The sequence below is a fragment of the Stenella coeruleoalba genome, assembly GCF_951394435.1.
Source record: "Stenella coeruleoalba genome assembly, chromosome: 14".
Lineage (NCBI taxonomy): Eukaryota > Metazoa > Chordata > Mammalia > Artiodactyla > Delphinidae > Stenella > Stenella coeruleoalba.
Window position 1 is genome coordinate 78,955,739 of NC_137160.1, and position 27,683 is coordinate 78,983,421.

A 27,683-nucleotide genomic window follows, 5' to 3' on the forward strand; every position below is an offset into this window, starting at 1 on the left:
GTGGCACAGTGGTTAAGAATCTGCCTGCCAATGCGGGAGACACGGGTTGGAGCCCTGGTCCGGGAAGATCCCACATGCCGCCGAGCAGCTAAGCCCACGAGCCACAACTACTGAAGCCCGTGCATCTTGAGCCCGTGCTCCACAACAAGAGCAGCCACTGCAGTGAGAAGCCCGCGCATAGCAATGAAGACCCAATGCAGCCAAAAAATTAAAAAAATAAAGTGAATAAAATTGACCTTAGATAGGAAAAACCTTAAGGTAAACTGGTCTGATGAGGAGGATGCTATTCATTGGGTACTCGAGAGCAGGACTTGCCAGTCTCACCAAACATCGTGGTATTTCCACAGCTCCCAGCGAGTAAGATGATAAGACCGCTTGCTGCCACTGGGGACTGACGTCTTGTGCTTGCAACCCAGTTGTACTTGTAATACCCATTGGGAAGGGCTGCTTCATGCTTTGCATAATGGAGAGGGGCAGTCACGATCTGAATAATTTTTTATTGTAACGTAACATTCATACAGAAAAGTGCACAAGTCTTAATTGTAGAAGTTGTTTTCTCAGTGTGAACACATGCACGTAACCAGCATCTAGACCAAGAGACAGTGTCACCAGCGTCCATGTAACCAGCATCTAAACCAAGAGACAGAGTCACCAGCCTCCATGTAACCAGCATCTAGACCAAGAGACAGAGTCACCAGCCTCCATGTAACCAGCATCTAGACCAAGAGACAGCGTCAACAGCATCCGTGTAACCAGCATCAAGGCCGAGAGACAGCGTTACCAGCGTCCATGAACTCCGTAGGCTTTCTTCCAGTTACCACTCCTTGCTAGGGTAACTACTAGCCCGACAACTTTTCTCTGTTTTAATCATCTTAGCCTTCAAGCTCTTCAGGTCTATGGGTCCTTCCATATTTGTTCTAGAAGAGCCAAGTCCTTGATGTAGGCTAGGGACTGCTGACCAGGGATGCAAGAGCTGGCAGCAAAGGGTGTGGCTAAGTGGGAGAGGCCAAAAAGCAGACTCAGGTCAACCATTTTGCCTTCCTGTTTGTTAACCGGGGCTTGCCCTCGACGTTAGTATCTGCCTTTAACTGAGTACTCTTTATACGTCAAATATAATCAAGCCAAGACTTAATTCTCCTTTGAAACCCAGAGGTCAGCACTGTGCCTGGTCATAGTAAGTGCTCCATGAATGTTAGCTGTCAGACAGTGTTAGTGTCAAATGATGGGCCAAGAGAGGCAGACTGGTTAGTAAGAATGGCTCCAGTTCTTGGCACTCTGCCCTTCACCTGCATCATCTCATTGAAGCCTCATGACAACCCTGGAGAGAATACACTGTTATCACCAGTTTTCGGAGGAGGAAAGAGATTCTGTTAGTCACAGAAGATGGTTCAGTAACTTTTCCAAGGTCACACACTGAGTGGCCAAGTCCACATCTTTTGGAATCTGAGCCAGCTTTCCTGCCTACTACCCTTTGCTCTCCTTTCCCAACCTCATCTGTTAAAATCACATTCAGCATTCTCACCTTTCTCTTCCAGTGCTTCCCTGGGAGTTTGCTTTTATCTGTTCTCACCTCTTGGACACACATCCAGAGCAAATTTTAGAGGTAAAAACACTCTTATTTTGTGGGACCCTTCCCCTTGCCGGATAACTCTGGGGTTCTCCCTTGGCATTAGAGTTGAGAGAGTCAAGTCCCTGGCCAAGAGATTGTTTCCTTTGAAAAGGCACAAGTATGACAGTTTCACAAAGGAAGGAACCGTTTAGACCGTGGAGAGTAATGGGTCTGGATGGAGCTGACTTTATCTCATAAGCGACGAGAGAGACTTTGGAGGGAAGCACATATCTGTATTTTTCCAACTCACTTTCTTCCTGCCTTTCCTATCGTCTGTAAAGTGAGGAGGAGAGGTAGGAGCCGCTGAGAGCTGGACGTCGTGTACCATTACTGCGCTCTGGAGGTCAGTGGACCTTCCCATGTCACATCCTGTGGAGTCACCGGCTGGAAGAGCACACGGTTCTATGTCACCTGCAAGCTGCCTGCTCAGCTCCTGCCAGCAACCTGGGCAGAAGCAAGAATGGAACCAATTTCTGGTCTCTCTCACAAGTGTTAGAGACTCTCCAAGCCCCATCTTTGGGTAAGCACTTTCCTAGCTTTTAAAAAGGAGGCATATTGGGACTTCCTTGGCGGTCCAGTGGTTTAGACACCGCACTTCCATTGCAGGGGGCACAGGTTCGATCCCTGGTCCGGGAACTAAGGTTGCGCATGACACGTGGTGCTGCCAAAAAAAAAAGGCACTAGATGGAATGAACTAGAAACGTGGGCACCAGCTCACTCTTTCTGGACGTAATGGCATGGCAAGAAATATATTAGCTGTAGCAACTTTAGTGTTAACCAGAATATTTTTGTGAATAGCTATGATTTTTAAGACAAAGAGATACATATGTTTAGGAGGACCCCTAGGGGAGTGAGGTAGATAAGATACAGCATAGGTACCTAAGGTACTTAATCCCTTTACACATTTTCTCTAATCTGCATTTGCTCAATTCCCTGAAAGATAGAAATCTATAAAATAGCAGAATTCGCTTTACAGATAGGGGAAGACCAATAATCAGAATTGTAAAGATTCTCTCGCCTGTTTCCCAGGAGCTGGAGACTTAGCAGTCTGTGTTCTGGTTTTCTGGTACCTGCTCTCTCTGTGCCGAAGGTGTGGATGGTCCAGGAGTTGAAGCAGGCAGTATTCAAGAGCCAGCTAGGAGAGCCGTGTCAGGAGGTCAAGCAGGTGCTGAGGGTGGAAGTACAGCAGCCTCAGGAGTACAGGCAAGGCCCTGCAGCTAATCAGGAATCCCTTATTTCACCATTGAGTGTTTATGGAAATGCAGTGTGGCGAGCAAAGGCTTAGAAATTAGTGTTTGAATCTGGCTTTGCTGTTTAACTAGTTGTGTGATCTTGGGCAGCGTAATCCCTCTGAATCTCAGTTCCCTCATCTGTTAAGTAATATCCACCTCACAGGGTGATTTTGAGAATTCTGGTATTAACACATCTACTGTGTACTACGTGCCAGGCATTTTACACATATTAACTAATTGAATCCTTATAATCCTGTGAGGTAGGTAGTACTATAATCCTCCTTGTGTAGTTGAGGAAATCAAGAAACATTAGGTAATTTGCCCAAGGTCACACAGCTGGTAAATGGTGAGCCAGGATACTGAGCCCAGTGGTCTCTCTTGAGTCCCTGCTCTCGTTCACTGTGCTGTACTGTGAGGTATACATGGCATAGGACTGGACACGGAGTGCCCAGTCTATGGAGACTGGCCCTTCCATTGTCATCCTGCTGCCATCCAACTGCTCCCTATCCTTGGGTGTTAGTCTGAGTGCCAAATCCTAAGAGACCAGAGCAATTCCTGGGAAGCTAGTTGAGTGCCAACAGACTGTGAAGATAAAGCTGGTGGCTTTAGAGATCATGCTAAGCATCAGCTATAAATGGGTTGTGAATACCCAGTGTGTTGGGTTGAGAAGGATTCTGAGGCCCAAGTCTGGGTGGAGTGGGAAGTAGTAGCCTAATCATTTACTTTTGCCTGCCATGGCAAGGGAGCTGATTTATTTGCCATCCTGATTTAGTGTGACCCCTTCATTTTGAAGAGGAAAACATCTGAGGCCCAGAGATGATAATGATTTGCCTAAGGTCATATGGGTAGCTCTGGGCAGTGCACGGTTAGAACACGGTTGGGACAATTATTTGAGTACTTACTTGCGTCAGACTCTGTGCTCGGAAGCCTGGTGGACAGCCCACTTGATGACCTGGCTAATTTGTCTCAGTGGGTTCATTTTTGCCTTTGTCTGTGCCTGCAGTAGAGGTGATGGGGCTCCTGGGTTTGTCATCCTGATTTGACCACTCATTGACTTTGGGACATTTACTTAATATCTGTATGCTTCAGTGTTAGGGCACACTCGTCCCAGCGTGCTTGGGACTTTTCTGGGTTTAGCTCTGAAAGTCTGAGGAACCCCCTCAGATACTGGCAAACTGGGGCAGCTGGTCACTCAGTTTCCTCTGTAAAGTGGGGGTGGGAATTGCCCCTGGAGTTCCTTTGAGGATTAACTGATTTATTTTGGGTAAACCTTAGAGGTAGTGTTTGGGACATAGTAAGTCCTCAATACATGTTAGTTGTTAATTGTTCTTGTTTTCATTATTATGGGAGCCCAAGGGTCCCTGCCACAGAATGGTTTCCTGGAGAGGTTCATTCTTATCCCAGACAAGATTGGGAACCCTGCCATGATCATTTGGTCACCTGTAGCCAATTGCTTGGGATGTTTTTTCTTTTACTTGAAACAGTCAATAATCATGAGCTTGAGAATGTGATAGTCATTGCATTCAATTCAGATATTTATTATGCAGCATCTGTTGCATGTTACCTAGCGTACTAGGCTTTTTTTGGGGATTCAGAGACAGAAGCACGGTTCCATGGTTGTCAGTAATTCTAGTTCAATGTAATAGGTGTGGGGAATGGACAGGAGTGTGGGTGATGGAGAAAATAACAGCAGCTGACATTTATTGAGCATATGGTTAAGGCTTCATGTACACCATCATTTATTATTCATTGTAATCCTGTGAGGTTGTTACTATGTATCTACATTTTACAGATTGGGAAGCTGAGGTTTTGAGAGGTGAAGGAACTCTCCTCAAGTTCAACCAACTCAATTCCAAAGCAGGTCTCACTGACCCAGAGTCTGTATTCTTATTAACCATGAACGCTTTGTAATTTCTTCTGAAAGAAAAGAAAATTGGAGCTTGGCCTGAAAGCTAGGCTGGCCTTGAGCAGTGTCCGTGGCTGGGAATAGGAAATAATATATAGAGGAAATGGTTTGAGGGAAATCACAGAGGTGGGACAGTGGGGACATGTTTAAAAACTCAAGTGTGTGTTAAACAGTCAATCTGGATGAATGTGCTTTGAACTTTAAAGCCAGTTTGCTCCCCAGCCCTGTGTCTTTTTGTCCTTCCACACCTGGGGCTCACCTTCCTATCCTTTCTGTCTCTCTAGTTTTCTCCCTCTCCCTGGCCCAGCGTATTCCCCTCGCCTCCCCTTTTATATCGCCAGTGCAGTGGCTTGTGGCAGTCCTGCGGTGACGCTTTCCAATTTCACACTTACATGCTCCTGAAAGTATTGGTAAACTAACTCGTATGCAAAACCAATCAAGGGCAACAGCACACGTTCCTGTCAGACAGTAATTTTGTTTGACTCCCTTTTCTTGTGATTTGATCCCCCCTTCTTCCCACAAACATGGTACTTTGACCTTACCAGAAGTGGAAACTTTCAGGAATCCAAGTGTGGTGGAGCCCTGTAAGCATATGAGTAGTAGGAATGAATAAGGGCTCGTGTTGGTTGAGCCCTTACTCTGTGCCCAGGCAAGTGCTAAGTACTTTCCATACGCTGTCTTATTTAATACACTCAACAACCATGAGAGGTGTGTCTTAATGATTCTCTAATTTTACAGATGAGGCAGTTGAGGCTCAGAGGAGAAAAGTGTGTTCACCTCTGCACCCCATTCATGTGTTTCGTTTTCCCATTGGCTTTCCCTATTGCTAACACAGACTGCCAAAGTATAGAGGATGCTTAGATGTCATCTGAGTCAACCCCCTCGTTTTTCACACCTGGAAACAGACATTGAGAAGGGAAGGGACTTGCCTAAGATCACACAGCCGATTATTGGTAGAGCAGGAGCTAGAATTCAGGTCTTGCAGCTCTTAATCCAATGACTGAGAAAAATCCCAGTCTTAAGGCGGAAGGGCATAGACTCAAGACTTGGGTTTGAGGTTTAGCACTGCTGCTTATGAGCTGTGTGACCTTAGGCAGGTCACATAACCTCTCTGGGCTCCAATTTCCTTATCTAGAAGGTGGAGATATTAATAGTAGCCACCTCAGAAGTTTAGTGTGAGGATTAAATTAGGTCATGCAAACAAAGCAGCCAGCCAATGACCCTCATGCTTGAAACAAACCTTCGGTTGCCCTAATGCTTTAGAAAATGTATCCCACATTGCCGACTGCCCATGTTAGGGATCATTATTACTTCAGTTGTCATCTGCCCCACCTGCTTGGGTCCCATCATGACTTGAGGCTAAGCCCACAGCAACCTTGCCCAAGGCAAGCCAACAGAAACCGCTAGCCACAGACCTTGAAATTCAAAACAAGCAGGTGTCCACGCCTCTTTCCTTCACCATATTAACGCCTCACTACAGGAGAGTTTGAATTGTTGCCCCTCTGGCTGTGCTGAGAAACCCAATGGACTGTGAGCCAGGGAGGAAAGGGCCTAGATCATTTTTTGTTTTTCCTCCAAATTCCCAGGGACTGGTATACTGTAGGCACACATTAAATGCTTATTGAATGAATGAATGGTTGCCTATTGCCTGATTTCTCATTGCAGCATATTAATCTCTTTCAAAGATCAAAGTAATGCACGTGCAGTTTAGAAAGTCAAAGGATTCTACAAAGTTGGCCACAAAACACAGTAGTTCCCTGTTTTCTCCTTCATTTCCCCTCCCAGAATCAACCAGCTGATTATTTTTGTATTTAACTTCTATCTGTGTCTCCTTGTTACCAATGCTAGATATTTCTGTTCTAGGCATTCTCTATTAAATTCCCACTGTGGAAGCCATCCCCTACTCCCCCAGAATATAGTTCTTTCATAATCTTGATTAGGTCAGTATTCAGTGTTTATAATAATATGACTATATAAATGCTAGTCAGAGCTGAGTCATGTTGTAAACTATGACTGCTTTTTCTTTCCTGGCCAGTGTTCTCCCCAGGAGTCAATAATTATCTTGCTCTTTAAAACAGTTTTGTGTTTGCTTGCTTTTCTGTGCACTATTGTAAATTCGACCTCAAAGCCTTGACTGAGTGTCTCAGTTCCTCCCAATACATTGAGATGCGCCAGGTATTCCATCCATTTCATCACTCTCAAAAAGCATCCTCCCTGGGGACCTCTGACCTCCACTCTGGACTGGTTGCCCTGCAGCCTGGCACACAGTGGTCCCTCGGGTCCCGCTTCACCACCATCCTGGAGCTCCCCATTACCTCTCTTTGGGTTTGGATCTCCCATTTCTTGTTTCTCTTGTCTTCCTATTTCTCTGCTTCCTCCCCGATTTGGGTAAAACGCATCTTGCAGTAACTTACCAAGCGTGATTCAGAACACTTTTATTCTGTTCTCTTCATTGATGCTTTGGCTGGTATAACTATGTTTTTCATGCCTAGAATTTAGGCCTATATATTTCGAGAACTGAAAAGGCCTGCTAAGTACTTAGCACTTAACCATATTTCAAACAGCCCCTCCCTCCCTTAACCTCCATTTCTAGAGGTTCCCTGTGCTGCTAATGCATTATTTTCAAGTTCTTCAGTGTCAAGTTTTAAAATTCAGGATTTTTTTTTTTAATTTACTTTTCAGCTTCTGAAATTTGGTTGTTTCTTTTCCGATGTTTTCCATTCTGGAGGGTTTAATTCTGGCTTGGAAATCATTTTCCTTCAAGAATTTGAAGGCACTGTTGATTGCTTTCTAGCTTCCAATGTTGCCCTTGAGAAGTCTGAAGCCATTGTGATTACTGATTATTTGACTTTTTTCCCCAGCTTTATCGTGATATAATTGATATATGACATTGTGTACAAGTTTAAGGTGTCCAACATGATTTGATATATTTGTGTATTGTGATGTGATTACCAATAAGGCTAGTTAACATATCCATCATCTTATTAGTTACCATTCTATGTGTGTGTGTGTGTGTGCGTGGTGAGAACTTTTAAGATTTATGATCTTAGCACCTTCTAAGCGTACAGTGCAGTATTGTTAACTATAGTTACCCTGCTGTCCATTACATCCCCAGGCTTTACAAAATAAACTGGAGGTTTGTACCTCTGACCACCTTCGCCCATTTCCCCCACCTCCTAGGCCCTGCCTCTGGCAACCACCTGTCTACTCTATGAGTTCATCTTTTTTAGATTCCTCATGTAAGTGATACCATACAGCATTTTTCTTTGTCTGACTTATTTCACTTACATAATGCCCTCAAGTTTCATTCATATTGTTGCAAATGGTAGGATTTTCTTTTTTATGGCTGAATAATATTCCATTTTGTATATATACCACATTTTCTTTCTTGTTTTACTTTACTTTTTTTTTTTTTTTTTTTTTATGGCTGTGCTATGTGGCTTACGGGATCTTGGTTCCCTGACTAGGGATCAAGCCCAGGCCCATGGCAGTGAAAGCGTGGAGTCCTAACCACTGGACTGCCAGGGACTTCCCTGTACCACATTTTCTTTATCCATTCATCTGTCAATGAACACAGGTTTTTCTCATGTCTTGGCTCTTGTGAGTAATTCTTCAGTGAACAAGGTGGGGTGCAGATATCTCTTTGAGATAATGATTTCATCTTCTTTGGATATATACCCAGGAGTGAGATCACTGGATCATATGGTAGTTCTATTTTTAATTTTTTTGAGGAACCTCCATACTGTTTTCCATAGTGGCTGCACAAATTTACATTCCCATCAACACTGCACAAGGGTTCCCTTTTCTCCATATCCTGGCCAGCACTTGTTAACTCTTGTCTTTGTGCTAATAACCATTTTATAGGTGTGAGGTAATATTTCGTGGTTTTGATTTTTATTTCCTGATGATAAGTGTTGTTGAGCAGATTTTCATGTGCCTGTTGGCCATTTGTGTATCTTCTTCTTTTATTTATTTATTTATTTTTGGCTGTGTTGGGTCTTTGTTGCTGTGTGCGGGCTTTCTCTTGTTGCAGCGAGCGGGGGCTACTCTTTGTTGCGGTGCTCTGGCTTCTCATTGTGATGGCTTTTTGTTGCAGAGCACAGGCTCTAGGGCACATGGGCTTCAGTAGTTGTGGCGTGTGGGCTCATTAGTTGTGGCTCACCAGCTCTAGAGCGCAGGCTCAGTAGTTGTGGCACACGGGCTTAGTTGCTCCACGGTGTGTGGGATCTTCCCAGACCAGGGCTTGAGCCTGTGTCCCCTGCATTGGCAGGCAGATTCTTAATAACTGCACCACTAGGGAAGTCCCTCCTTGGTGTTTTGAAAGTTCATGACAGTAGGCTGTGGTGTGGGCCCATTGTGCTAAGTTAGTTGGCTTTTTCAATTCTGGAAACTTAGGTCCTCAAATTCTGAGAATTGAAATACACATATACATAAATATACACATACTACATACCTATTTCATGGATGTGATAGGCAGCCTCCAAGATGGCCCCAATGGTCCTCGCCTCCTGATAGTCATACCTTGTACAGTTCACTCTCATTATTGGACCAGGATTGGTCTCTGTGACCAATAGCACACAGTGGAAATAATAATAATTCACTTCTGAAATTGGGCTATAAAAGGCACCATGACTTCCATTTGGCCATGCTCTATCTTTCTCTTGGATCACTTGCTTTGGGGGAAGCCAGCTACCGTGTGAAGAAGCCTTATGGGGAGTTCCGTGTGGTAAAGAACTGAGGCCTCCTGCCAATAGCCAGCTAGCAACTGAGGCTTCTGCCAACAGCCATGTGAGTGAGTCACTTTGGAAAGAATCCTCTAGCCCCAGTCCAGCCATCAGATGAGACAGCAGCCCTCGCTGACAGCTTGACTGCAACGTCTGAGGAGACCCTGAGCCAGAACTACCGCACTAAGCTGCTCCTAGATTCCTGACCTTCAGAAACTAGCTAAGAGAATAAATGTTTGTTATAAGTTTCTGTGTGGTTGGGGTAATTTTTTTTATGCAGCAATAGGTAAATAATATAATGCATGATTTCCTCCCCTCCATTTTTTCTGTTCTTGCATTCAGTGATTCCTGTTACTTGGATAGTAGACTTCCTATAACAGTCTTTAAATTTACATTTCTTTCCTATTTTTCTTTATCTTTTTACCTTCTATTCTGGGTGATTTCCTTAACTTTATTTTCCAACCTTTCTATTGAGTTTAACTTCTGCTCTTTCATTAAAACAAAAAATATTTTTACTAAGAGCTATTTTTGTTTTCTAATTTTTTATTCCCTCTTTTTTTTTTTTTTTTTTTTTTTAATGTAGGACGTGGTTCTGGAGTCCTTTCGTCCAGAGACCTTTAGTTTTATCTTCTCTAGAGGAGAAATCTCTGGTCTCTTGCCAGGTTGGGATCTTGGCAATCTTGCTGTATGAAGTAGGGAGACAGATCTCGGGAACTCAGAGCTTCTTAAACTGAATTTCAACCGTTCCCACTGCCTTCACCTTCATTTCTAGGGGTATCTTCCTTTCTGATTAGGTGCTGCTAATCCGTGTTCCTCTGCTTTATCAACTGCTGGCTTAAGATTTTGTTCTGTTTTTTTCATCTGCATTCAGCTTCTGCAATTTGTTTTTTTCCTTGCCTGTTCTCTCAGTTCTGGTGGGTGTAAACCCTAAAACAACAACAACAAAACACCTCTGTAGTTGTCTTCATGGGATTTCATGGAAAAGAGAAAAAAAGATATGTGTATTTAACCAACCCTCTTTACCTCAGCCCTTCAGGCCTTACCTGCTCCCACCTCTCTCTGGGACCTTCTGTGACTCATTGAGACTCTTACCCATCAAGACAATGAAAGGGACATTGGCTGTCTCACTGTCACTGTGGTTCTGAAGTCACAGTCAATGAATAACTGCAGTGGGAACATTAGCAGGTCATTTCCAAGTAATCAGTCTGTCCATACTTAACTGCATACCTGCTGGTTTGCCTGAAGACAGTCAGTGGCCTTTAACTGCAGACTTTAACTTCAGAGCTGAGTGTCAAGATTTAAGAGGAGGGGCCTTCCCTGGTGGCGCAGTGGTTAAGAATCCATCTGCCAATGCAGGGGACATGGGTTCGATCCCTGGTCTGGGAAGAGCCCACATGCTGCGGAGCAGCTAAGACCGTGCGCCACAACTACTGAGTCTGCGCTCTAGAGCCCGCGAGCTGCAACTACTGAAACCTACACGCCTAGAGCCCATACACTGCAACGAAGAGTAGTCCCCGCTCTCCACAACTAGAGAAAGCCTGCGTGCAGCAACGAAGACCCAATGCAGCCAAAAATAAATAAATGTATTTAAAAAAAAGGTATAAGAGGAGGAATTTACATACATGTACCTTGGAGGTCCGAGTATGTGTATATAGCACAGTGCCAGTGGGTGTATACGCATATATGTGCACATACACACGTCTCAAAAATGAGCCTTCTTGCCAAACGAAACCCAGCTTTGGACTGTGGATGAAATGAGAAGCGTGAAAAATGTTTAGCCTGAAGTTTGTTTAAATATTCATGACGTCTTCAAAGCAAAGCTTCTGGGAAGACTAAGCCACCTGGAATACAGCTGGGATAGTACAATGAGGCATCTTGAAAAAAATCAGAGTCCTATGCAGGGCTGAGAAGAGTATTCAGAGGTGATCTAGCCCGGCCTCCTACTGCCTGCTGTAATAAACTATTTTGGGTAAGTCATGCTCATCATTAGCAAGATCAGATTAATATTTAGAAAGTGTAGTAGTGTTTTTTCCGTTTGAAGATAATTATATTTTGGGTTATGCAACTTACTTGGGGCAACAAAGTCCATTTATCGACTCCCTATCCTTCCTCATGAGATACGGTTTTACAGACGGCAGTTATGTGGCACATGCATCATTGTTCTCCCCTTTTGTACCCATGACAGACATTACTAATCAGTATGGCCCTCGTTCTCTCTAGGTCCACATGTGAAGTCTCATGATCCTTTTCCATGCAGTGGCCACCAGCAATGGATTGGGGGTGGGGTGAGGTGAGGTGGCACACACACCAGATGAAACACAAAAGCCGTTTCTGGTTGGGTCTTTTATCACCAATCTCAGTTGAACGTGCTCCTGTTTACATTACTTTATCCAGAACTGATCTAGGCATGATCCATAAAGAACACACTAGAGTAGAATTTTGGCTTTGTGGCCTAAAATCACTTCAGCAATTTTACTTGTCCTTTTGGTATCTCACCTCCCATGTTTGTCCTGGGTTTTGATTTAAATTCCAGGAGTTTGTGTTTATGCAGTCAGTGTCTTGAACTGAGTAGATTGCTTTTTCCTGTTACACATCATCATCTTTTTATTCTAAACCACGGGTCAGCAAACCATGAGCCACGGACCAAATCCAGCCCGCCACCTGTTTTGTGAATAAAGTTTTATTGGAACATAGCCACACCCATAAATTTACACAACTCCAAGACTGCTTTCGCATTAAAAGGGCAGAGCTGATTAGTTGTGACAGAATGTCTGGCCCACAGAGCCAAAAATATTTGGCAGAAAGACTCGGTGGGCTTCCCTGGTGGTGCAGTGGATGGGAATCCGCCTGTCAACACAGGGGAATCCTCCTGCCAATGCAGGGGACACAGGTTCGAGCTCTGGTCCGGGAAGATCCCGCATGCCACGGACCAAATAAGCCTGTGCTCCACAACTACTGAGCCTGCACTCTAGAGCCCGCAAGCCACAACTCCTGAGCCTGTGTGCCACAACTACTGAAGCCTGTGCACCTAGAGCCTGTGTTCCGCAACAAGAGAAGCCATTGCAGTGAGAAACCCGCGTACCGCAACGAAGAGTAGCCCCTGCTCACCGCAACTAGAGAAAAGCCCGCGCGCAGCAACGAAGACCCAACGCAGCCAAAAATAAATTTAAAAAAATAATAAAGTGCTTAGGTGGAGAAGAGTATTAAAAAAAAAAAGACTCATTGGTACCCTCTGCAGTTGCAAACTAAAATTAGCAGTGGGCATGGAGCTGACTCCCTCAGGGTAATTGGTGGGCCGTGGAGGTGCTGGCTCCTGTCTATTACTCTAAGATGTTTTTTACCTCAATCTCCATCTTTGGAATAGGAAAGAAAAATACCTGTTTTTACATCTTCCAATTTTCTGAGTATATGAGATTTCAAGCAAGAGAACTTGCCTTGAATGGAGATTGCAAAGCACAAGCCTGTGGGTAAGCTCCAACCCACAGGTGCTCTCTTTGGCTTACACAGTGAATTGTAAGAAATTGAATTAAACATTCTTTTTTTTTGATTGAGAGATTTTTATTTTATTTTATTTTGCGATACGTGGGCCTCTTACTGCCGTGGCCTCTCCCGTTGCGGAGCACAGTCTCCGGACGCGCAGGCCCAGTGGCCATGGCTCACGGGCCCAGCAGCTCCGTGGCATGTGGGATCTTCCCGGACCGGGGCACGAACCCGTGTCCCCTGCATCGGCAGGCAGACTCCCAACCACTGTGCCACCAGGGAAGCCCTAATTGAGAGATTTTTGAGTGCCTCCTGAGTAGTTAGCTAACTTTGTGACTGAGTTTGTTGTCCTACGTGGACACAATGGCTGGAGTTGAGTGGAAGCTTCTCCCATTAGACAGCACACACTCTCTTGGTAACCAGTCCCCACCATGCCTATTATCTCCCCAACACTGAAGCTGTGTCAGTTACTATTTAAAACGTTCCATTTCAGTCATTTACTCTGCCCTCTGATCCTTGTAGACAGTTGAATTTGTAACTTCCACATCTAATCAGGAGAGATTTTCAGCTGGGTGTAAGGAAGAACATCATCTACGAGATGAAGCACACTTTACAACCATTTGAACTGAATTGATAGAAAACCTTAACTCCCTAATTTTATGCATTTTAAAGGAACTTATCTTTAAATCAAGACATTTAAAATAAGAATATGTGAAAGAAAAGCTGTCTTTAGTACACACGTACATATATAATTGTGGACTGTGATGCCCACTTACTGAGGGCAAAATGTTGCCTCCGTAGAGTTATGGGGGAATTCATAATTATGTTCAAATCCTAGCTAGGCTCGCTGAGAGGTCAGCTGGTACCTCGGACAGCACCCTCCCAAGTCTTTGGGGTGAGTTTGTTCTGCAGGGGAAATACTGTATCTAGCACCCACTCTTAAAATTTCCATCTAACTCTGGACTCTTATTTTTTAAATACTTGCAACTCCTATAAAGGGGAACAGCAAATAAGAGAATGGGTAACTATCAAAACTAGAGTCTTCAGGACATTTTAATTATTTATGTACCTTTTTAAGGTTTATTTACTGCTTATTTTAAAGGCCTGAATGGTGGCAGGGGGTTATTTCTTCTTCCTGAAGGCTACATAGCATTTGCTCTTTGCTTTCTGCACTTTTCTTTCTACAATGTCTGGCACATAGTGAATGGTCAGTAATGAAAGCTTGCCCCTCCTATGGTGACATTTACAATTGCTCATCTCAGTCACAAAAAAGCAAGGTGCTAATGGGAAAGGGGTGGAGCATTTGATCCTTTTGTGGAAAGTGTGTTTTGTTTGGGCTTTCTGAAATAGGCTGCATTACTTCCCCTTGCCAACTTTGTTCACAAGCGGAATGAGTGAAATAAGGGAATCAGATCTAGCATCCTCCCCGACTCCCACTGTACACATGCACACACACTCACGCATACACAATGCATTTCAAAGTGAACTCCCCACAAAATACACAGCACATTGCCCTCAACACCAGAGTCATTCCTTGAGTCTAGGCCCTTGCTCATACTTCATATTTCACGACCCATTCTTGGCAGCAAACTTCACAGCACTTAGATCTTGTGTGGCCAAGAAGAACTCTCCTTCCCCACCACGCTACATATTAATATCATTTCTCCTTCAGGCTCTTAGCACTTACTCTCTGTACTCCTCACTTGGCAGGTAATCATGCACATCTCTTGTTCTGTTATTTAAATCTGGTATTTAACCTTTCCTGTGTTGGTTTCTATATCTCTCTGCCTGGTTATATGCAAACTGCATATAAGGAAAGGTAGATATTAGCCTGGTTCCCTGTGCATAGTAAGTTTTTTATTAGTCTACCCCAGAAGCATGCCTTGAGACAAGATTCAGGTCTAGTTAGTTTATTTGGGAGGTGATCCAGTGTAAATGAGGGAGTAGGAAAGTGAGATAAGCAAAGGAAGGAAAGAGGAGGGTGTGATAGGTATTGGTTCACCACTGTGGGCAACTGTGCACGATCCTGCTGAGGACCTTCTAAGATAGGCTGGTCCAATAGAAATATATATACCGCAAGCCGCAAATACAAGCCACGTGTGTGATTTAAAGTTTTCTAGTAGCCACATAAAGAGAAACAGATGAAATTAACGTTAGTAACATATTTCATTTAACTCAATATATCTTTTTGGGTTTTTTTGGCCATGCCCCAGGGCATGCAGGAACTTAGTTCTCCGACAAGGGATCAAACCCTTGCCCCCTGCAGTGGAAACGTGAAGTCCTAACCACTGGACAGCCAGAGAATTCCCAAACCCAATGTATCATACATATCACTTCAGTATATAGTCAATATAAAAATTATGTGTTGGTTGATTGAAAATCTCTGGATTCCTGCCATGGCAGCCTTTTCTCCTTCATTTTGGTGTCAGCGTTAAGGACTGACTTGTGTGGTTACACAGGTTGAGCACTGCATCACTCTTGGGGGCAACACTCACCTAGGCTTCCATAGACTGCAGTGTACCTGGTGCCCCTAATGTGTAGTGCCCAACCTGCACAACTCCTCATGCGAGGGCTGTCAGCCTCTTACCTCTTATTACCATGCTCATCACTTTGGAGAAAGAATAAAGGATTGTTAGAGCAGACGTAATTCACTTGGGCTCAGCTACGGTATTCTTTTAAGGGTCACTAAACATTTCAAGCACCTGACACCATTTCCTTGCAAGCCAGCATCATGAGTAATCAACAGAAGCCAGCACCTCCAGGGCCCTGTAATCGCTCTGAAGGAGTCAGCTTTAACCCCACTGGGAATTTTAGCTTGCCGTCTGCAGAGGGTACCAATGAGCCTTTTTGCCAGGCACCCTTAACAGACATGGCTTGGAAGTGGCTCACCCAGGTTGGGGCTGGAAGCTGGGAGCTCAGAGCTTCCTCTCCAGGGCTAGGCTTCCTCACTTCCTCTTTCTCTACTGGGCTTCCTCACCTCGGTCACCCGCAAGGTGTCTGGCTGCAAGAGTCAGTGAACTCTGGATGCCTGAGGTCAACCTTTCAGTCACAGGGGGGCTCTGGGTTGATTTCACTCCTCTTTCATTTGTTCCTCTGTGGTGGCAACAAACCATGCAAGTGAAATCAAATTGGCCTTATTGGTAGCATCTAGAAAGAAATATTCAAAGGCGTTTGCAGGGAGGTAATGGTGGAATTAATAGAACACAGAATTGGAAATCAACTCAGAAATCAAGCACTCCAGCCATTTCTTGTTACATATGTTGTGTAGGAGAATGGGAGAGGTTTCGGACTCATTCAGGGATACACAGTGGGTTAGTGGCAGAGGGTTAGATTCCTTGTGGAAGAGACTGTCTTATTTACCTCCCCAGTGCATTGTGTCTGGTACACAGTACTCAGTAGATGTTTGTGGAATAAACTGATGCATTTTTATAATATCTGGATTACCTAGAGGTAAAAAATACATTTCCTCCCTATATATCTATGGAATGCATGTGTATTGATTTTGCAAACCCAGCATTCATTACCCTTCCTACTTATGGTACATCCCTCCCCACCACTGCGGGGAACCGTATGATCTGAGTATGGCCAATCTGAGCATTCCGTTTCCCTAGCCACAGTGATTTGTTCAACGATCAACATGTGGTCCAAGCCTGAATAGTCACAGCGTATGCAAATTCAATTCTGGGGATTTGTTTTTTGGTCCTGCTCTCACCAGCAGGGGAGAGGCAGCCTGAGAATGAAGCCAATACAGAAGAAAGCAGAACTGAGAGCTGGAGAAAGCATTGCCAAGTTTTGGTGGTGGCATTTGACCACCAATATCTATGTGTACCCAAAGCCTGTCCCTGGATTTTTCAGTTCTATGAGCTGGATATTCCCTTCTTTTTAAACAAAACAAAACAAAAAAACCCAGGTTTTTGTTATTTGCATCTGAAACCAAATGACAAGTAAACTAGCTTAAAGCACCAATGAAACAACCTACAGATTAGTTAGTACCTCCAACATCTCCTGTTGTTTGGATTTTCACCCTCCCATGAGCTGAGGGAAGGTGGTCCCTCCCCAGCCTTAGGGGGTAAACTTTGACGAGCCTAGACTTGAGATAGTGATTTTATTCTCCTGGTGGATGATTGCTTTAGGCATGAGTAGGTGACGCAAACCTGTGAAGGGAGGGAAGTTTCCTGCCTGAATTCTGGGATAGATTTTCCTCTTGGGTACAAAGAAGTAAACTGTCCTTTCCTGCCTTTGTACATGGCTCTGCAAGGATGTGATGACTGGATCTGAAGCTGTCAGCTTGAGGCCATGAAGAGACAAGTCTGAGGATAGGAACCAGAGTATTAAGGGTGATAACGCAAGGAGATGGAAGAAGCCTGTGTCCTTGGTGGTATCATTGAACTACTAAACCTCATTATTACCAGACTTAAAAATTTGAGATGTCATTATTTTTTCATTTGGCATTCTCTTACTAGCAGCCAAAAGCAAGTTGATTGGAATAACTGTGTTTTTAAAATTTGTTTTTAATTTTTATTTATTTTTGGCCGAGCCATGCGGCTTGCAGGCTCTTAGTTCCCTGACCAGGGATTGAACCCTGGGCCATGGCAGTGAGAGCACCAAGTCCTAACCACCGGCCCACCAGGGAAGTCCCTGAATAACTGTTTTGTAAGTAGAAAAGAGAAGTGAGAACTTTGGAATCTTACAGGGAAGACCCGTATGTAAAATAATTGTATGAGGAGTTGCCCTTGAAGTGGGGGTGGAGTGCTGAAACCTTGCCCACTTGGACTCCAGTATTTCCCCTTATGACAGGACCCAAGTTTCCTCTGGAATCCTGTGCCTCTGCAGAACCTAGTTTGAAGACTGGCTTGAAGGCTAACTTTTAAACTAGAACAAGATGTCTCAGCCTTGGCGCTGTAGATATTTTGGGCCATAATTCTTTGTTGTGGGGGCTGCTGTGTGCATCTAGGACGCTTAGCAGCACCCCAGGGCTCTACCCACGAGATGCCAGTAGCACTCTGTGCCTGGTCGTGACAACTGAAAATGTTTCCAGACGTTGTCCAATGTTCCTTGGGTGGAAAAAATGTCCCTAGATGAGAACTTCTAAACCAGAATTACTCACGTCTCAATTATTTTAGGACAGTAAGTTTGCTGTATTGTGAGACAGTCTTGAGGTATGATTAAAATCAAATGAGGGGCCTCCTTGGTGGCGCAGTGGTTAAGAATCCGCCTGCCAATGCAGGGGACGCGGGTTAGAGCCCCGGTCCAGGAAGATCCCACATGCTGCGGAGCAACTAAGCCCGTGCGCCACAACTACTAAGCCTGTGCGCTAGAGCCCGCGAGCCACAACTGCTGAGCCCGCGAGCCACAACTACTGAGCCCGCGAGCCACAACTACTGAAGCCTGCGCACGTAGAGCCCGTGCTCCACAACAAGAGAAGCCACCGCAATGAGAAGCCTGCGCACTACAACCAAGAGCAGATCCCGCTTGCTGCAACTAGAGAAAACCCACGCGCAGCAACAGACCCAACACAGCCAAAAATAAATAAATAAAAAAATAAATTTATAAGAAAAAACAAAAACAAATGAATTACAGAAAATGACAGGAGATGAGGAGGATGTGGAGAAACTGGACCCCTTGTGCATTGCTGCTAGGAACGTAAAATGGTGCAGCCTCTGTGGAAGACAGTTCTGTGTCTCTTTAAAAAGTTAAGTATAGAATTACCGTATGATCCAGCAATCCTAAACTCAATTCCTAAATGTATACCCCAAAGAATTGAAAGCAGGAACTCAAACAGATATTTGTACACTAATGTTCATAGCAGCATTTTTCACAATAACTAAAAAATGGAAGCAACCCAAGTGTCCACTGGCAGACGAATGGATAAGTAAAATGCGGTCTCTGCATACAACGGGAATGTCATTCAGCTGTAAAAAGAATGAAGTTCTGCTACATGCTACAGTATGGGTGAACCTTTACAACACTATGCTAGGTGAAGTAAGCCAGACACAGAAGGACAAGTGTGATTCCACTTACATGAAATATCTAGAATAGGAAAATTCACAGAGACAGAAAACAGTAGAGGTGACCAGGGACTGGGGAGAAGGTGGGCCTAGGGAGTTACTGCTTAATGTGTACAGAGTTTCAATTTGGGGTGATGAAAAAGTTTGGGACTAGATAGTGGTGATGGTTGTACAACATTGAGAATGTAGTTAATGCCATTGAATTGTACGCTTAAATCTGGTCACTAACCTGGTCATAAAATAGCAAACTTTACGTTACAAATACATTTTTTTTTCCGCAATAAGAAAGTAAACAAAAAAACTTCAAATAAGTTAAAGTCATAAGTTTTTGCCAGTTTCTGTACTGTTTGGTGCAATGCATGACCAAGATGCTGTGGCCTGTGATGGAACGTTTGAGGGGAAGGAGTAGGTAGGATGTGGGGACTCTGACCATTAGGGTTAGCGTCTGTGGAGTTCTAAGACATCCGTTCTAGAAGTATAGGTTCTGTTGAGTACTCGCCGTGTACTAAGCTAAGGTCTTCACACAGATCACCTCCTTTAACTCTCAAAACAGCCCCGCAAAACAGTCCAGGTGCTCCTATTGCTCCCCTGTATTTGTGATTAAACTGAGGATCAGAGAAAGGGATAGAGACCGTATTCAATCAAACTGAGGTAGTCGGGTTCCATATGGTCCCATGCTTTTAACCATTGCAGCCTCTTTTGCTGAGATTTGGAGCCAAAATCCTTACCATTGGATTAAAAAAACCTATTTTGAGTATTTACTTAGTCAAACAGTAGTAAAGGAGAAGTGAAATCATTAGTGGCTCCCAAGCGGCCCTGCTCATTCTGACTATACAGTTTTTTGTGTTCTTTTTTTTAAATCTCATTACACGGAAAATGTGTTTTCCTGTGAACAATGTCAGTTAGATCAGAGAAGCACTTTTCCCAGGAGGGAGGCTGAAGTGTACGGGCATTTCCATGGGTCAGGGCGCACCTGAGATGTGAATTTCCAGGTTCCTGCCGGGGCTTAGGTGGCTATATCCACATTTTCTTGTCAGTCTTTCTGCCTTATTGGGGAGTGGATTATGGCACTTAATGATTTAATCTGCGTGACCTCTAGACAAAACATGTCTCCACTTTGCTGTCAGGAAAATGTTAATTTATTCTGCTTTTGGATCTAAAGAGGTGAATGATGTGACTGACGAAGCAGTGTGTGTGTGTGCGCACGCGCACGCATGCTTGCACGTGTGTGTGTGCTGATACACAAGGATCTGCGCAAAGAGAAGCAACTGTGGCTTAAATCTAGGGGTTTTAAGTGGAAAGTTCTTGAGTCTCCTTTCAAGGACTACAGCCTTCCCTTCCCCAAAATTGTATGCAGAACTTTGTGTGTAGGGCCTGATTATCTTTTTGGAGGTCGCACAACACAGTGTTCATCAGAATCTCAAAGGGGTTTTAGAGAAGGTCCGTCTGTGGTTTTATGTTGCCTGTGAGCTGGCACGTCTTTCACTTTGAAGAGCCACAATCATCTTAGGTACAAGAGGTCCTTGATATTTCAGAAGCATCTTTATCTAGGTAAGGCGCTGAGCTATGGGAATTGTTATTATTTCGAGCTTGTTAAGTTTGAAGCTTGAAAAAGCCCAGCCAGATTGATATAAACTTCGGCAGGATGAATCTGGCATGGCCATCTGCGCCTCCAGCCGGCTGTCTACTTCTCCTTCTGTTCCGCTGCTCGAGCCCCTGCCCACTTTATGTGCTCCAGGCCTGGAACCACCATGGGGAATGGAAAGACCAGACAGTTTCACTTTATTTAACTCGTGTCTGGCACATAATAGGAATTTTTAAAAAAATGGTAGTTAAAAAAAGCACACCCATCCAGATCTCTGGGAAAATTGTTACTTGTTCCGGATGTAGAACAAGGAGATTCCCATTCTTCTCTTAGGCAGAACCCAGAGACAAGCTCAGGTTTTACACATTTATGGCAAATGGAAAGCTGTCAGAATGTGAGTTTCTTTACTTAAAAAACAAACAAGGGGCTTCCCTGGTGGCGCAGTGGTTGAGAGCCCGCCTGCCGATGCAGGGGACATGGGTTCGTACCCCGGTCCGGGAAGATCCCACATGCCACGAAGCGGCTGGGCCCGTGAGCCATGGCCGCTGAGCCTGCGCGTCCGGAGCCTGTGCTCCGCAACGGGAGAGGCCACAGCAGTGAGAGGCCCCTTGTACCGCAAAAAAAAAAAAAAAAAAAAAAAAAGTACGATTAGCTGAGTATTCAGCACATGCCATGCTCTGTCTGTGATCTTGTGCAATATCTCCATCAGTCATCACAGCAGTCAGGGAGGTTGGTCCTCTCAAAACCATGTTAGAGACCAGGAAATTGAGGTTTACAGAGGTGAAGCAATTTGCCCACGGTCAGATCGACAGCAGGCACCAAGAGGCAGGCTCTGAAAGCCCACTGTTTCCATGATGCTGAGCCAGTTCACCTCACATTTTCTCATTTGATCAGGAAAGATTTCCTGTGTGAGAAGGACCACAACCTGGAGGTTAACAAATGGTGTATATTCCATGGACGCCTCTGTCTGTAATTCGCTTGGGATTAAGAATTCCTTCTCAAATTTTACTGTGTATACAAATCACCTGGGAATCTCATTAATATGCAAATTCTGAATCAGCAGGTGGGTGAAGCCTGGAGTGGAGCCCAGGATGCTTATTTCTAACCAGCTTCCAAGTGCTGCTGCTGCTGCTGCTGCTGATTCATGAACATTTTGAGTAGCCAGGAGATAAACGGTGTTTACAAAGGACTCGCTCATATATGACCTTATTTGATCCTCACCCAAGCCCTGTGAGGCATCCATTATTATTTCTGCCTTTGAGATGAAGACACTGAGAGTCTGATGAGAGATAGCTACCATTTTCAAGTGTCAGGCATTTCTAGAGACCCAGTTGCAAACAGGACAGATACGGTTCTTATTTAAAGACACTGACAGTCCAGCAAGGAAGACTCTGAATCATCAAATTGGAAAAGTTCTGAGTGCCTTTTTGAATGTTGGGTTCTGGGTGTTTCCATTCATCATAGGAGGGAGCGGAGCAGGCTCGGAGCAGGGGAAGATGATGTATTCGGTCTTGAACATTGTGCTGACATCCTGGTGTAGCTGTCTAGTAGGCAGGTCTGGGTCTGGAGTTTAAGAGAGAGACCCAGGGTAAGGGGAGTTGAGAGTTTGAGAGCCGTCAATGCAGAGGTGTTAGTTGAAGTTACGAAGATTAGATTCAGGATACAGAAGAACGGGAAACTGCCTAGAAGAGTTTAAATCGTGAAGGGCTTAGAATAGGCTCCTACGATAGGAACCTGCCTAGCCAGTGATTATGGATTGGCAGAGGAAGAGGAACCCACGAAAAAGACCAAGAAGCATCCACCAGGGAGTCAGGAGGAAAGCCACAGAAGCTAAGGGAAGAGAGAACTTCAAGGAAGGAGTGGTTCATCACTGATGATGGGATAAACCAGTATCACATGTCTCGTGATACCATGCCCCAAGAAGGGTACCACGTCTCTTCTGTAATAATATCCCTGCATATCCGGAATCTAATCATGAGAAAGCATCAGACAAACCCAAATTGAGGGATGTTCTGCAAAACAACTGGGCTGTATTCTTCAAAAATATTTATATCTTGAAAGACTAAGGAACTGTTCTAGATAAAAGGAGACTAAGGAGACATGACAACCAAATGCAATGTATGATTCTTGATTTGATCTTAGATCAGAATAAAATCACTATAAAAGACATCATAGGGGCTTCCCTGGTGGCGCAGTGCTTGAGAGTCCACCTGCCAATGCAGGGGACACGGTTCGAGCCCTGGTCCAGGAAGATCCCACATGCCGAGGAGCAACTAAACCCACGTGCTACAACTACTGAGCCTGCACTCTAGAGCCTGTGAGCCACAACTACGGAGCCCGCGTGCCTAGAGCCTGTGCTCCACAAGGAGAAGCCTCCGCAATGAGAAGCCTGAGCACCGCAGTGAAGAGTGGCCCCCGCTCGCTGCTACTAGAGAAAGCCTGTGTGCAGCAGCGAAGACCCAACACAGCCGAAAATAAAAATAAATAAATAAATAAAAAGGACATTATAGGAACACCTTACAAAATTTTAAAATAAGCTGTTAGATAAGAGTTGGCTATAAACAATGTTTGTGCCCCCCCCAAATTCACATTTTAGATCCTAACCCCTGGTGTGATGATATTTGGAGGTGGGGCCTTCATGAATGGGATTAGTGTCATTATAAAAGAGACCCCAGAGAGCTCCCTTGCCCCTTCTATCATGTGAGGACACAGAGAGAAGATGACTGTCTATGAACCAGGAAGTGGGTCCTCACCAGACACTGAATCTGCCGGCACCTTGACCTTGGACTTCCGAGCTCCAGAGCTGCTAGAAATAAATACTGTTGTTTATAAGCCACTGAGTCTGTTGTATTCTGTTATATATACATACATATATATATATATATAGAAGGCCAGATGGGCTAAGGCAGAAAATGTTTGTTCTTAGGAAACGTGCTGAGGTATTTGAGAGTGAAGGGTTGTAATGCCTGCAACTTACTCTTCCATAGTTCAGAAAAACAAAGGATAAACATATAAGGTGAAAAAATATTAATTGGTGAATCTGGATGAAGGAGATGTGGGTATTTACTGTACGATTCTTACAATTTCTGTATAGTTTTTTTTTTTTTTTTTTGCGGTACACTGGCCTCTCACTGTTGTGGCCTCTCCCGTTGCGGAGCACAGGCTCTGGACGCGCAGGTTCAGCGGCCATGGCTCACGGACCCAGCCGCTCTGCTGCATGTGGGATCTTCCCGGACTGGGGCACGAACTCGTGTCCCCTGCATCGGCAGGCGGACTCTCAACCACTGTACCACCAGGGAAGCGCTCTGTATAGTTTTCTATAGAAAAATTTCAAAGTAAAATGGTAAAAAAGAAAGAAGTGGTATACACAGTATCAAATTCTGTGGAGAAGTCAGGTCAAGATAAAGGTCAAAAGTGTCCATTGGATTTAGCAACATGGATTTAGCTTTGAATTCATGGCACTTCAATTCTAGAAGCAAAACCATGAATGAATATATAATTTCAAATGGGAATAGGGGTTGGAAGAAAAAGAACAGAGTGTTATGTGAGAGGATGACATGGATGTAATTAGTGCTTTGGTCAAACCAGTTCTAGTGGAGTGGAGGATGGAGAAGCTAGCCTCCAATGGCGTGATCAGGGAGGAAGGGTTGAGGAAACAATGACGATAGATGCCTTCTTCAAGAAGCTTGGGTGAAGAGCAGGGACCTACAAAGAACAGCCGCCAGAGGGAGAGGTGGGGTCAAGGTGGAAACACAGGAGAGTTAAGGAAGGTTTGGGAGAAGTGGTTACATTTTCATAGGGTATGGAATGGTGGGCAGGGGTTTTCAGGGAGGAGTATGTGTCAGCTTCTCTACACAGGGAGCGAGGATGGGCACTGAGAAATTGATGTGTCTAGAGCACGGAATGTGTCAGGGGTGGGCGGTGGATGGAAGGGAGACAGCAGGTAGGGGTTACATTTAGAAGAACCTTGTTTTCCAGGCTGAGCACCTTAGCCTTTGCCTGAAGAGGTTAAACCTCTTGTCTGATGTCTCGGCCAGAAGGTGGAGGGATTGGAAGGCCAACCCTCTTCCCAGGCTCCCCTGTACAGAAGAAAATTTGTTTTATTAAGTGCTGCCACGTGCTCAAGCCAGAAGCCAACGTACCATACTTGCCACTCCCTCTGCTCCAGCTCCCACCCAGGGAAGCCTGTCTATTCTACCTTCTAAGTGGACATCTGTTTACAGTTCTCCACCTGCACCGCTCCCGCCCTGGTTCAAACACCATCATCTCTCTGCTGGTTGATCCCCCTGCTGTGGCCCTTTCTCCACTCACCAGACAACAAGCTGTTTAACAGTGTAAATCGAACCTTGTCACCCACATCTTTCCCCTCCTCAAAAACTATCCAGTGACTTTTATTTATAATTCCGGGGAAAATGTCAAGCTCTTCAGGATAACCTGTCAGGTCCTAGCTTCTGCCTCCCTCTCCAGTCTTATTTTGTCCGTCCTGCCTTTTTTTTTTTTTTGTGGCCGCGGGTCTTGTGGTATCTTAGTTCCCCGACCAGGGATTGAACCTGTGCCCCCTGCAGTGGAAGCGTGGAGTCTTAACCACTGGACCGCCACGGAAGTCCCCCTCCTGACTCTTCTTTACTTAGCTCCAACCACATAAGTTTAATGGGTTTTCAATTCTTTGATGGGACAAAGCTCTTTTCTGACTCTGGGTCATTGTCTTTCCTGCTCTTCCCTCTGCCTCTCTTTTCCCCACCCTGATCTTTTGCCTGATTAACCCTTGTATTATTTTGCTAGGGCTGCTGTAACGAAGTACCAGGGACTGAGTGGCTTAAACAACAGAAATATATTTTCTCATAGTTCTAGAGGCTAGAAGTCTGAGATGGAGCTGTCAGCATTTTGGTTTCTACCGAGGCCTCTCTCCTCGGCTTGTAGATGGCCGTTTTCTCCCTGTGTCTTCACGTGGTCTTCCCTCTGTGTGTGTCTCTGTGTCTAAATTTCCTCTTCTTGTAAGGACACCAGTCATATTGGATTAAGACCCACCCTAATGACCTCATTTTTTGTGTGTGTGTGGTACATGGGCCTCTCACTGTTGTGGCCTCTCCCATTGGCAGAGCACAGGCTCTGGACACGCAGGCTCAGCGGCCATGGCTCACGGGCCCAGCCGCTCCGCGGCATGTGGGATCTACCCGGACTGGGGGACGAACCCATGTCCCCTGCATCAGCAGGCGGACTCTCAACCACTGCACCACCAGGGAAGATAATGACGTCATTTTAACCTAATTGTCTCTTTAAATACCCTATCTCCAAATATAGTCACATTCTGAGGTCCTGGGAGTTAGGGCTTCAGCCTGTAAGTTTTGAGTGGACACAACTCGGCCCATAACAAGTCTTCTCATTATTTAGATTGTGGCCTACATGTCACTTCCTCAGGAAGGCATTCCCTTATTCCACTCCATCTAATCCAAATTAGATTTCCTGTTATTCTTCCATTCTTATATATAGCACTTTTCCACCTCCAATACCTATTACATCTTGTAATTACATATTCATCTATGGGCCTCCAACTGGAATTTAAGTGACATGAATTCAAGGACCATATCTTCTCCAGTCACTGTCATATCCCCAGCATCTAGCATAGTTCTTGACCCATAGTAAGCAATCAGTGCAAATTGTTGAGTGAGTGGATTAATGAAAAGTTCAGATGCTGCACAGAATCTAGCAACTTTGCATTTTGTTAAACTGAGACAAAACCGTTGAAAGGAGAGATGATTCTTACCAGTGTTTAAAGATCTGCAGAACAGGTGGTTTCACACTAACCGTCAGTAGCCCCACTGCAGCCTTTTGGCATGAAATGTGCAAACTGTGGCTGGAAATTGATTCAAGCTCAGAGGTAGGCAGCTGGGAGAACACATTTATAAAATTAATGCTGATGTGTGCTGTGACTTAGCCCAGCGTGGCACCACAGGCCAGTGTATGACCAGAACTAATGACATTGGGCTTTTTGCTTAAAAGATAAGAAAATTCAGCCGTAAGTAGGGACTCAGAGCAAATTTCATTCATTTGTTTTAGATGTTTGGATTTTGACTTGATCTGAACTGGTTTTCTAGGTGGATCCATTTACAAAACTTAATATTTGGCTTTTGTTAAGGTTTAGTGCATCAGTGCAGTTTTAGTCTAGCTTCTGGTTCATAGACAGTCCCTCGAAGAAAACTGTGAGTCTCAGGCAAGATCATCAAGTCCAAGAATCCTCTTGCTAGAAGTTCCTGGAGTATTATTTTGTCCAGTCCCCTGCCTGCAAAGGGTCGTTTGATTTGTCTGGGGCAGATTGTTCATTTGTTTTTATTTATTTAGCAAACATTTACTGAGTGTTTACTCTCTGTCAAACACTACAGTTAACAAAGGAGAATAAGGGACTTCCCTGGTGTTGCAGTAGTTAAGAATCCACCTGCCAATGCAGGGGACACAGGTTCGAGCCCTGGTCTGAGAAGATCCCACATGCCGCGGAGCAGCTAAGCCCATGCGCCACAACTACTGAGCCTGCACTCTAGAGCCCATGAGCCACAACTACTGAGCCTGCATGCCACAACTACTGAAGCCCACGTGCCTAGAGCCGGAGCTCCGCAACAAGAGAAGCCACTGCAATGAGAAGCCTGTGCACTGCAACGAAGAGTAGCCCCTGCTCGCCGCAACTAAAGAAAGCCCACGTGCAGCAACAAAGACCCAACACAGCCAAAAATAAATAAATAAATAAATAAATAAATTTATTAAAAACAAACAAAAAACGAAGAAGAATAAGATATAATATCCACTATCAAAGTCGCTCCTTGAGGACAAAGGCCTAATCTTAGTCTTGTTTTCTCTTACTTAGTGCCCGGTCCAGTGTAGCAGGAACAACTGTGTGGTGACATTTGTCACTTTTTGGTGCCCAATATTAGAATCTCTGTCTGATCTTTGGAAATTGTCCCATTGTATGTCTTAGCCCCCTAAGACTAGGGCCTTCCTGGTGCTGTAGGAGCTCCAAAGATGAGGTAATTGCCTTCCCAGGGTCTTCCCAGCTCAGGTGTGAGCATGTGACCTAGACTTGACCAATTAGATGTAACATGTGTGATAGGTTGAACTGGGAGCTGTGTTACGCAGAAATGGGCCCTAGA

At 44.6% G+C, this 27,683-nt stretch overlaps 1 protein-coding gene across 11 annotated transcripts in view; it reads left to right on the forward strand.

The window, feature by feature from the left end:
* SUDS3 (SDS3 homolog, SIN3A corepressor complex component) overlaps window positions 1–27,683 on the forward strand; it is a 597,049-nt gene that overhangs the window by 43,267 nt on the left and 526,099 nt on the right. For 6 of the 11 annotated variants that reach the window (XM_079942615.1, XM_079942614.1, XM_079942613.1 and 3 more), the window contains exon 14: window positions 562–2,129. The exons of 3 other annotated variants lie outside the window; for them this stretch is intronic. The gene's annotated coding sequence lies outside the window, so the exon portion shown is untranslated. The remainder of the gene's footprint in view (window positions 1–561; window positions 2,130–27,683) is intronic. 2 more of the 11 variants (XM_079942617.1, XM_079942618.1) reach the window with 2 other exon arrangements.